Source organism: Mirounga angustirostris, unplaced genomic scaffold (assembly GCF_029215605.1).
Source record: "Mirounga angustirostris isolate CCGP_5_RB_7025 unplaced genomic scaffold, mMirAng1.0.hap1 SCAF_5, whole genome shotgun sequence".
Classification (NCBI taxonomy): domain Eukaryota; kingdom Metazoa; phylum Chordata; class Mammalia; order Carnivora; family Phocidae; genus Mirounga; species Mirounga angustirostris.
Genome location: NW_026991713.1, coordinates 65362050 through 65374070, shown reverse-complemented (window position 1 = coordinate 65374070; position 12021 = coordinate 65362050). Strand labels below are relative to the sequence as shown.

At 41.4% G+C, this 12021-nt stretch overlaps 1 pseudogene; it reads right to left on the bottom strand.

Annotated features, from left to right (window-relative positions):
• Positions 1-223: 223 nt before the first annotated feature.
• LOC123839631 (acireductone dioxygenase-like) lies at positions 224-7707 on the bottom strand (annotated as a pseudogene).
• Between the last annotated feature and the right edge of the window lie 4314 nt (positions 7708-12021).

Here is a 12021-nt window from a genome sequence, read left to right as displayed (position 1 = left end):
GTGTATACTAACAGGTCTACTGAACCACTCTTCTTGATTTGGTTAGAGAAAATGAATCATAATGAATTTCATAAATGTAATGTATCCACATATTCATAGTTTATCTCATGTCAAAATCAGTTTTGTTTCATTAAAGAAATCGGATCAAGTAATCTAACCAAGGAGAAAGAGCCTAGCTTCAAGTTTACAATGTAAAGTGAGCGGGAAATGATTAAGTTTCTGCTTAATGATTACATTTAGGACCCCTGAAGAGTTTGTTGGTTTCGAGAGAGCACCACAATAGTGTTTGTGCCCCAAATTTCATGAGCTGTCCTTGAACATCAAAATGGTCAGCTGGTCCATTGTATATAGCAATACTGGTTCTCCAACAAACAGCTTCCTTGCTCTCCCGAAGCTCCATTCATCCAGGATGAAGCGGTAATAAGTCCTTCCGGGACGTGTTACATCCCCTTGGTCCATACAAATCCGAATCAGTTTGTCCTCTTCATCCCCTACATCCAAATATCCACTTCCATCACAGATATACTGAATTGCATCATCCAAGTATAGACGTTCTTCATAAAGTATCTTAATCCTTGTCTCAAGATAAAACTTCTGTTTGCGCAAGTAACGTCTCCTATTCATCTGTTATTTCCCAATAACATCCTCTAATGCTCCTAGAGGAACATTTTCTTCATACTTTGGTAGTTTATCTCTGCACATGGTTATTATGCCAACCCAGGAATAGCTTTTCTTTTTTCAGTTATTTCTAATTTTGGATCATTCTCATATTTGTCACATCCAGTTTCCACTAAAAAACACTGAGTCAACGTAGTTGCTCCAAGCTGACTGGGCACCTGGTTCTCATTAATGAGTTTTCTCTACTCTGAGAAATTGACCACATTCCATGACTCCATGATTCTGTGGAACAGGTGGCCTTTCTCCTAGAGGGGTCCTAGAGAAACCCCACATGTCCCAGGTGGCATGGCTCCAGCCTCTGTCGTAAGCCCCACTCTTTTACTTTTAACCTGTTTTCTTTGTATTAAAGGTAGTTCTTCTAGGCAGCATATAGTCGGCTCTTGCTTTCTTATCCAATCTGACAATCACTGTCTTTAATTGGATGTTTGTACCATTTACATTTCATGTGGTTATTGGTACAATTGGGTTTAAATCTATCACTTTGCAGTTTGTTTTCTCTATGTTCCATAGGTTCTTCATTTCCCTTTTCTCTTTTTCTGCTTTCTTTTGGATTAACTGAGCATTTTTTATGATGTCATTTTATTTACTTTGTTGATATATTAGCTGTCACTTTTTGTGGTTATTTCTAGTGGTGGTTGCTTTACAGTGTACATATTTTTAAAGTAATACAGTCTTTCTTCTAGCAATATTACACCACTTATAAATATTTCCGTTTCTCCCTTCCCATTCTTTATGCTATTGTGGCCACACATCTTAGTTCTTCAGATGTTATAAACCCCACAATACACTGCTATTAATTTTGCATTGAAAGTCAATTATCTTTGGGGCCATGAGTGGCTCATTTGGTTAAGTGTCCAACTCTTGATTTTGGCTGAGGTCATGATCTCAGGGTCTTGGGATCCAGCCCCACATTGGGCTCCACACTCAGTGGGGAATCTGCTTGAGTGTTCTTTCTTTCAAGTAAGTAAATAAATCTAAAAAAAAAAAAAATGAATTATCTTTTTTTTAAGACTTTCTTTATTTATTTGAGGAAAACAGAGCGCATGAGAAAGAGCACCAGCAGGGGGAGAGGCAGAGGGAGAGGAAGAAACAGGCTCCCACTGATCAGGGAGCCCGACTTGGGGCTCAATACTCGGGGATGCCTAACCAACTGGACCACCCAGGTGCCCCCCAAAATGAATTATCTTTTAAGAGATCTTAAAAATAAAAAAAGTATTTTATATTTATCCATGTGGTTACCATTTCTGTACTCTTCATTCCTTTGATTGATCCAGATTTCCATCTGATATCCTTTTCTTCTGACTAAAGGACTTCCTTTAACATTTCTCGTGGCACAGGTGTGCTGGTGTGAATTCCCTCAACTCTTGTATGCCTCCTTCATTTTTCAGAATTGTTGGGGAATTTGAAAAGCAGGCTGAGAGCTTGTTTTTTCCTTTTACTGTCGTTCTTATCTTTGTTCTTTTGTGCTTCATGTGTCTTTTATCTTGGCTACTTTTAAGATTTCCCTTTATCACTATTATAAGCCAACCATCATGATGTAGCTCAGTGGGATTTTCTTAATATTTCTTATGCATGGGTTCTGTTGAGTTTCTTGTGTTTGCGGGTTATAGTTTTCATTGAATTGGGGGATTTTTTTAAAATCATTTTTCCGCCCCCTCCTTTGAAGACTCCAATTATCTAGTGGGATATGAGGCCACTTGGAGTTTTTTTTTTAATTTTTTATTAACATATAATGTATTATTTGTTTCAGAGGTACAGGTCTGTGATTCATCAGTCTTACACAATTCACAGCGCTCACCACGACACATACCCTCCCCAATGTCCGTCACCCAGCCACCTCATCCCTCCCACCCTCCTCCACTCCAGCAACCCTCAGTTTGTTTCCTGAGATTAAGAGTCTCTTAGGGTTTGTCTCCCTCTCTGGTTTTATCTTGTTTCATTTTTCCCTCCCTTCCCCTATGATCCTCTGTCTTATTTCTCAAAATCCTCATATCAATGAGATCATATGATACTTATCTTTCTCTGATTGCCATTTGGAGTTTTTAACAGCTCAGTGACACTCTGTTCACTTTCCTTTCAACCTTCTTTCTCTCTGTGTATAATTTTGAATAGTTTCTATGTACATTGTCAAGTCACTAATCTTTTCTTCTGCAATTCTCTAACATCCTGTTAATCCCACCTAGTATATTTGTCTTTTCAGATATTGTAGTTTTCATCTCTAGAAGCTCAGGTTGAACCTTCTTTATGCTTTTACTTACCATATGAAATCTTTCCTCTGAGCTTCTTGAACATGTGGGACCCAGTAATAACAACCACTGTATTGTCCTTGTCTGCCAGTTCCATATCAGTCCTAGGGTGGTTCCAATAAATAGATTTTTCTCCTCTTCCTGGGTTGTATTTTCCTTCTTCTTTGTATGTTGGCAAGTTTTAATTAGATGCTCAACATTGTGAATTTAATCTTTTGGGGTGTTGGATATTTTGTATTTCTATAAAAATTCTTGAACTTTGCTTTGAAACAGAATTAAAGGACTTGGAAATAGTTTGAACATCTTGGGTTTCACTTTAAGCTTTCTCCAGTGGGGCCAGAAAGCATAATGTTAATGTCCCACTACTGAGATTAAAAAAAAACAAAAACAAAAAAAACTTGAGAGTACTCTACCTGACACACCAGGAATTGTGAGGTTTTCCACTCTGGTTGATAAGAACAAGAACTACTCCTTGCCTTGTGTGAGGTCCAGAAATTCCATTTAATCCACTCATGTAGTTGTTTCCATGACCTTGGGTTGTTCCTCAACTCTGTGCATTGATCAGTAGTCAGCTGGTACTTAAGGGGGACCCTCTGCAGATCTCCATAGCACAGTCTCTCTCCCTCTCTCTCTCTTTCTTCCTTTCTCTCTGTAGTTATTTCTTCTTTAGTACTCTGCACCATGAACTGCAGCAGTATAGTGTTATACTCCCAGCAATGTCTCCTCAACTCAGGGAGACCACCTGGCTGCACCTGGGTCCCCCCTCCTTGTGTTACAGACCAGAAACTCTCGCCAGGAAGTAATACGGGACAATCACAGAGCTCACATCATTCATTTCCTACATCTCAGGGATCCCTGTTCTTCATTGTCTGATGTCCAATGTCTTAAAAACTGTTGTTTTGTATATTTTGTTTGGTTGTCTGTTGTTTCAGGTGGGAGGGTAAATCCATCTTGGTTGCTCCAGCTTGGCTAGTAGTAGAAGTCTTGATGTCCTTATTAATAAATAGTTCCCAAATTCCATCCTCAGAAGGGGCTTGGTTTGCACAATATGTGACATCATCACTCAACTTACAGATACTAGCTAACAACATTGCAAATTGGTTTGCTATAAATGTATTCTCTTTTTACAACACTTCCCCCAACATTTAGACAAAAGCCTTTCCTAAAGTACAACCTTTCCTTTGAAGTGAGATAGGCACATCCTTCTCAGGCCCTCCAAATTATGAATGTAAAATAGGTTAAAAATATGACATTTTGAGGATTGTTTTTATCTCAAATGTCTAATTTGTTCCCAAGGCTCTACAGAGAAATGAAAGTTGCCCTTGAACTACATTCTTATTCTGAAGGGCAAGCAATTCAGAATATGGAGACTGTAGAAGGGCAAAAATTTCAGAGTCTATGTCAATGGAAAATTCTTAATATCTTTCATTGCCCTGAGTATTAAAAGTATTCAGAGAATTTTGGTTAACGTGGGTTAGTAGATGAAAAGAGATATGATCAAAAGACCACACAATTTTTTAGGCAATGTGATGAAACTCCTATTTCAACTTGTCCTCTGGAATAAGTGTATAAGGAGAAGTATTAAAAAATAAAAACCAAAAGAACACACCTTCCATCCAGCCTCCTCAGCTAGGGAAGAGAATGGCCTTGTGGGAAAACTAATCAGGCCATTACAAGTTATAATTTCAAAGGTTTAACTTAGTTTCCATGGAGCTTAAGAAGCAGCCAGGAAGAAGTGTGTAGCTCAGTAAATGGCTTCATTTCTTGCTCCAGGTGAGTCTCAAGTACACAAATTGAGATTCGAGGTGCAGATGAGAGACATGTACTAAAGCAGTGGTGCACAATAATGTACAGAGACTAACATTTCTCTGGGCAAGAATGGCCTGCGGACTACCATACATGCGAAAAATGTTTTTCTTCCTTCTTATGAATGGCAATGACTTTATAACATCTACGAATTAATATTTTCCCTAAGGAGTGTGTGTATTTGGTGAAGGGGGTTAGAGAGATTGAGGCAGAAAGAGAGAGTGGTTGATTTTGACCCTTACACACTCTGCCAGACTCTTACAAAACGAAGACTCCAAAGCAATTAGGTCACTATGTTGTAAGTAATGGAAAACACAACTCTAATGGCCTTAAACAATAAAAACAATCTGTTGTCTCACATAACTGAATAGTCCAAAGACATTCAGACTCGGCTTGATGTAGAACCCAATGTTCCTCCCTCCCTTTCTCTCTCTGTCTCCTTCTGCCTCTCTGTCTCTCTGTCTGTCTCGCTCTTTCCCCCCTTCGACCTCCCTCCTTGTCCCTTGCTTTCTGCTGTTGACAACATCCTTAGGCAGGCTCTGCCTTCTTGTTCCTCCTCATACATATCCGGTCAGGGAGGGAGATCATGGGGGTCAAAAGCCACTTCGGAAATCTCCACCAGAAGAAACCAGTTTTGTCAGAAGCCCCAGCGAATATCTCCTCTTGTCTTATTGTTTGTGATTGGCTCTACTGAGCTCTATCCTGAACCAGTCCCCAGAGCCAGGGGTACAGAATACGCGTTTGTTGGCTTTAGTTCACCCCTTGAACTGAGGAAGGGAAAATTCTACCTTGACTTCATGGCTGAGTATAGGGAAGGAGTGACTCCCTCCATAGAAAATCAAGGTAGTGTTGGTGGGAGCGGAGCAGAGACAGATGGGGAGCACAACCAACAGATGCCTCTTACCCAGAAGACTTTGCGGGAGACTGCACTTGAGCTACCAGTGCCCACCCTGGACTGACCCTGGGCTGTCTTATGCTATTCCAGCCTGAAAAATTCAGCCTGGGGAAGCAGTCACTGGGAAAACAGGATGTATTTGCAGGGTGAGAGTTCTGTGCGGACAGAATGAGATTGCTGCAAAATAGGTGGTGAAGATCCAGAAAAGAAAGAAGTGAAACTGGAGGTGCCTCAGGAGAGGACGGAAGCCCTCGGGGAGGGAGGCAGGTCAGGAAAGGCAGCACTTCCCCGTAGCCTTTCACTGCTCGGACCTCTTCCCTGGGGTCTCAAGGAAATCATGTTTCGTTTGACAATTTAAATCTTTCTTTTAAAATGCTGTTAAAAATTAAAAAAAAAAAAATGCTGTTGAATTTCCTCCAACCTTCTTAGAAAGTTTAAGGCGGGAAGTGGGTGGGACTGGGACCCGGAAGAGCAGTGCGAGGAAGAGGTCTGCTTTCCTGGACATTTACGGGGCGGGGGCGGGGGGGGGTGGATTACCTGTCTTCACGCTCTCGACAAGCAAAGGGAGGCTGTATTTTTAGCATCATCAACCCATTTTACAAATGAGGACACTGAAGTGCCCAAAGATATGAGGTAGTATGTCCACCCCCAGAATGCAGCCCCTTCAGCACTAGGGTATCCTGCTGCCGAGGTGCTGCGGGTCAGACCCCACCTGCATCCTCCCCGACGAAGGACTGGAGTCTATAAATTCTAGGCTGTGGCCGGCGGGTAGGGCCAGGACCAGTGCAGATGGACCCTGAGCCCACACAACCCCTAGAGAAAATGCCTCCTCAAACCGTGGTCCCTGGCTGCCTCACTTGCCCCGAGCTGGTACTGGCCCCGAGCGCAGCAAGGGGAAGAGGAGCCCACGGGGACCAGAGAGTGCGGTGCCAATGCGTGTCCCTGACCACCGCTGGGTTACACGGGGAAGAGCATCTGACACAACGTCCCTTTTTCCAAATACACCAAAGAAAGGGATTATTTAAAAGGGAAGAGAAAACGGGCACCAGGGCTACGCATAAATAAGCGGAGACTGCTTCTTATTAGAAAGGTAAAAGTCAGCATTCCGGGGAGAGGACGTGGGACCTGAGACCTGAATAGGACTGTTATCACAGGCAGGTCTTAAAATCTTTACTTCGTGGATGCTTAGCTCACTGGAGTCGCCCGTCAAACGCTTTTTGCAATTGGATGGCGTGTGAATTATAAATATCTATTACATTCTGCAAGCACGACAGTCCCTCTGCCAATTTCAACGGGGGCGAATTACCAATAATTTGATTTACAAATTATAGCAAATCCTGCCCTAGACACAAGCGATTTCCAAATTTCAAAAACAAAAAGGGACAGGGAGAGTCTGCAGAGAGGCATTACGTGTTGTTTATAAACTGTTCCTCGTCGTTGTCTTTTCTGACGTCCTCGTGAGCTTCACGGAACTTCCCAATCCAATCAGTGATCCAAGTGGACCTCACCAGAGGGGATTTGCACCATAATCTGTACACATAAAGCAGCTGGAAGCTGATTTGAAGAATAAATTCAGCCTTTGAAAGAACATGGTGGGAAGAAGAAACCCAGTATCACAGCCTATGAGGGACATTTATCTTTTACAAAATGCCGAAGTCGTTTTCAGAGTGATTCCCTGTTGCGCTTGGAGCAGGTTACTCTGAGGGAACAAAAACCAGCATCGAAATACAGTCATGGCCCCCGAAGCCGGAAGAGCGACACAGGAGACACGGAAGACATTGGCTCGTGTATTTGAATCATGGGCCGGTCAGACAGCTTTTTAAAGTCCTCCAAGCTGACCACAAACCTCCATGACACATTTAGGAGTATAAAAATCTCAAATCTCTTTTTATTTTGCTGTTGCTTAAAGTGGTGAAGACTTCAAAGTGAAGACCCACTGTGGGTAGCACTGGTCAAGGGAGAAAGCTCTGGATACAGAAACCTGGCTCCATTTCTCACTGGCTCTGTGACCTTGGTTGAGCTCCTTACGTCCTTGAGCCTCAGTTTCCTCATCTCTAAAATAGGGATAAGAATAGCACCCATCTCATGGGATGTTGATGGATTAAATAAAGTAATACCTATAAAGTGCTTAGCATAGTGTCTGAATATGGTAAGTGCTCAATAAATGTTAGCTTTTAAAATTACAGTTGACCCTTGAACACCACCAATTTGAACTGTTCAGATTTTCTATACTTATACACAGATTTTTTTTAATAAATACAGTATGTATTTTCTCTTCCGTTCGATTTTCTCAATACATTTTCTTTTCTCTAACTTACTTTATGATAAGAATACAATATGTATTCAATTCAACAATGCGCATACATACAAAATACGTGTCAGTTGACTGTTTATGTTATTGGTAAGATCAACAGTAGGCTATTAGTTTTGGGAGAGTCAAAAGTTATGTGCAGATTTTCGACTGCCTGGGGATTGGCACCCTTAACCCCCTCATTGCTCAAAGGTCATATGCTGTATTATTTTATTGTTAAAAGTAAAAGTAAAAATTGTTTAACATTCTTAGTTTTAAAATTTGAGAAATCCAGTAAATATTAATGCTACATGACCAACTTCATTGCTATGTGAGCCCCCTGAGAGTATTTGGTGACCATCCCCGAGGCACTTCTGTCTCACACTGAAATAAAACCACCAGACCCTTTGTGGGTCTTAGATCCTTTGCCTTTAGCTTCCTGTATGCTGTGTGCTCACCAGTGTGTATAAATTATCTGAATTTTTCCTACCCCAGTTTATTAGTGATTTATTTATACGGGCTGCCTTGCTATGTCACACATTATGAAAAAGGCTTTTACAGATCATCAACTAACTTTCTGGATATGTTTTAGTGGCAGGAGGCTGCTGCTAACTTTACCAATGTCCTCAATTTCTCAAATTATTTACTACAGCACTGACTAGAGCAAAACGCTGGAAATAACCTGAATGTTATCTTTAAATAAACTGCAGCACATACAATATCGTACAGCTACAGAAACAAATGAGGACCTTCTATGTACTCATGACGCACTATTAACACGATGCAGTTTTAAGTGCAAAAAGCAAGATGCTAACAATTTGTGTACATTTGTGTGGGAAGAAAGGCAAGGAAAATAAACACATACACACACACAAATATAAACTGGGCTACTGGTGGACAGTGTTTGAAGGTGACACTTTTCACCTCATACCCTTTTGACTTTTGAATGTTGTACCATGGGCCAGTATGACCTATTTTAAAAACAAACAGTATTAAAATAAATAAAAGGTAACACATTATTGTGGTATTTAAAAATTAAGTAGAAAAGAAGATTAAATAGAAAGTTCCCAGAGAAGGGATTATATGACAGGTAATGACAATTGGGTTCAGACACATGATCCAGAATGTTGTCACAAACCAACACGCTGAGGTAAATGTTCTTAATCAAAAAAGATAAGTGAAGACTATTCATAATGAAAACACAAATAATTACCTTAGAAGTGAGCTAGCCAGAGGAAGGAGTTGGGGAAAAGCTCACCTTCAAAGACTTTTCTCCCCTTTTTTCTTAGTTTCCCAAATTAAGAGCAGAGGAATGGTCATCGAGTGACTGACAAAGATGGAGACTCTCCAGGAGTGTTTGGTGGCTTTTCTGACTGGAAGGCTGGATCTGCGGGGTGAGAAGTGGTGTGGGGAGATTCTAGCCTCTCCAGGTTGAATAAAGCTTTCTCCTCTGTTGAACTTGTAGGAGACTTCAATGTGTGAATGGCTACCCTGAGCATCCCAGAAGAGGGTTTATACATTTCCCAAACACTTGACCACCAAAAGCAGAGCACCTTGTTTGACTAGAGCTCCTCAGAATGCTCACTGGCACCCTGGTCCACTGAGAGTCCTGCTACCCAAGGCAGACACAGAGGAAGTGCCTGAGCTTACATACATAAACCAGTTCCTGGTACCAAAGATCCCTCCTTCTTCCCTGCAGGCCTCAAATTTACCATCTGTAAAATGGGGGACAGAAAGAAATTCACAGCTACATCTACCTTCCTCATTCTTTGAAAGACTGCAGTATTTAATTTATATTCAAAATGTGACATTTTTCCCATTCTATCTTGTGTTACGTGTGCATGTATCTTTGTTCTATTCAACTCCAGTGGCCTGTAAACAACTTGAGTGCAGAGATTTTGCCTTGGTTTGCAAAGCACTCAAACATGCGTAATGGATGAAATGCTCTAAATGTGCAACACAGCCAAGAAGCATAAAAGGACTCAGGAAGGAAGAAGACAGTGGAGTCTGGTGGTGTTCTTGGCAGCAGAAACAGGAAAATGCAGTGAGCAGAGAGGAGCGATGAGGTGGGTGGGGACAGGTCCAGAAGGAGGCACACACACCTGAGTGAATGACAGAAGCACTGAGCATAATGTCTATAGTGACTGCAATACCACTTTGGGGTATTCTGTTATTTTTTTAATAAAAATCTTGAATCTTAACCATTTCCACACTGATGTACCCAGAGAGTTAGAGGCAAATTTTTTTGAATTCTGACCACAATCCTCTCTTGGTGAAAACCCTTCTGAAGTGCAGCCACTCTGGAAAATAGTATGGAGGTTCCTCAGAAAGTTGAAAATAGAGCTACCATATGACCCAGCAATTGCACTACTGGGTATTTACCCCAAAGATACAAATGTAATGATCCAAAGGGGCACCTGCACCCCAGTGTTTATAGCAGCAATGTCTACAATAGCCAAAAACTATGGAAAGAGCCAAGATGTCCATCAACAGATGAGTAGATAAAGAAGATGTGGTATATATCTACAATGGAATATTATTCAGCCATCAAAAAAATGAAATCTTGCCATTTGCAAGGACGTGGATGGAACTAGAGGGTATTATGCTAAGTGAAATAAGTCAGAGAAAGACAATTATCATATGATTTCATTCATATGTGGAATTTAAGAAACAAAACAGAGGATCATAGGAGAAGGGAGGGAAATAGAAAACAAGATGAAATCAGAGAGGAAGACAAACCATAAGAGACTCTTAATCATAGGGAACAAACTGAGGGTTGCTGGAGGAGATGGGAGTGGGGGGATGGGGTAACTGGGTGATGGGCATTAAGGAGGGCATGTGATGTAATGAGCACTGGGTGTTATAAAAGACTAATAAATCACTGACCTCTACCTCTGAACCTCATAATACACTATATGTTAATTAATTGAATTTAAATTGAAAAAAATAAAGTATTTTATTGATGCTCTAATAATTAATTTAATTCTCATTTCTTGCATTTCTAGTGACAGTGAGAATATTTTCTTTGGTTTATTAGTCATCTCTATTTCTTCCAAAACAAGTTTGCACTCCAGCTTGACTTCATACTTCCTTAGCGCTATTATCCGGCAACGGGGGTAGAGGTGGGACTGGAGACTCAGACTAGTCTATGGTGGTTCTCAAAGTGTGTCCCCTCCTCACTTGAATAAGAACTTTTCTTTAATGGTCTTCAAAATTGCACAGCTTCTCCTGAGCTGTGACTGAAAAGATTCTTAACCTCACTCACTTGAAGATGTCCTGGGGATTCCGATCAGCAAACACCAACCCACAGCAAACAGATGACAGAGTGGGGTTGATCTCTGCTGCGACCCCACTTCCCCCATCAGGGACCTGAGCTGCCATACCCCAGTTTCCTGCCCAGTGTTCTGGCCGTCTCAGCCCCCACCTGAGGAGCCCCACTTGGACACGTCTTCCTGGCACTGCCACCCCCCAGCTTCTCTCTCTAGGAACATAACTGTCTGGCCTGCCTCAGTTCCTTCTTCCGAAGCTACCTGTGGCTGCAGGTTAATGCGCTTGACCTGCTAAGAGACCTCTTTACATCTAGACACAACGGCAATAGCTTAACCCAAAGGGATCATTTTAATGGTAATAATAACCACCATTCAATAAGCAGTTAGCATATGCTAAGTACTTTAAAGACATATCTAAATTACCTTAAGCCCTGGAGCTAGGTTATAATTACCTCAATTTTATACAAGAAGAAAATGAAGAGTAGAGAGCCAAGTTATTTGTCCAAGGTCACACAGCTGGTGGTGCTGAGAGCCATCTGTGCTTGGATTTGTGCTACCTCAAGGCATTTTGGTCCCTGCAGGAGGCGAGAGAGGGAGAGGGTGGGGTCTGCAGCATCCTACAACTTGGAACAAAGAACAAAACACTTGGAATTAGAAGGCCTGTATTCTAATCTTTGTGTCTGTGTACATTTCTTTCAAGATCTTGGCTACGTTACAACTTTTCTGACCTTAGTTTCCTCCGCTGAAAATTAGGATAGTGAGACCTGTTTACCTTGAAAGACTGGAGATATACCAGTGAGGGGGAAAAGGGAAGAGCAATTTGTTTGCTCTCAAATT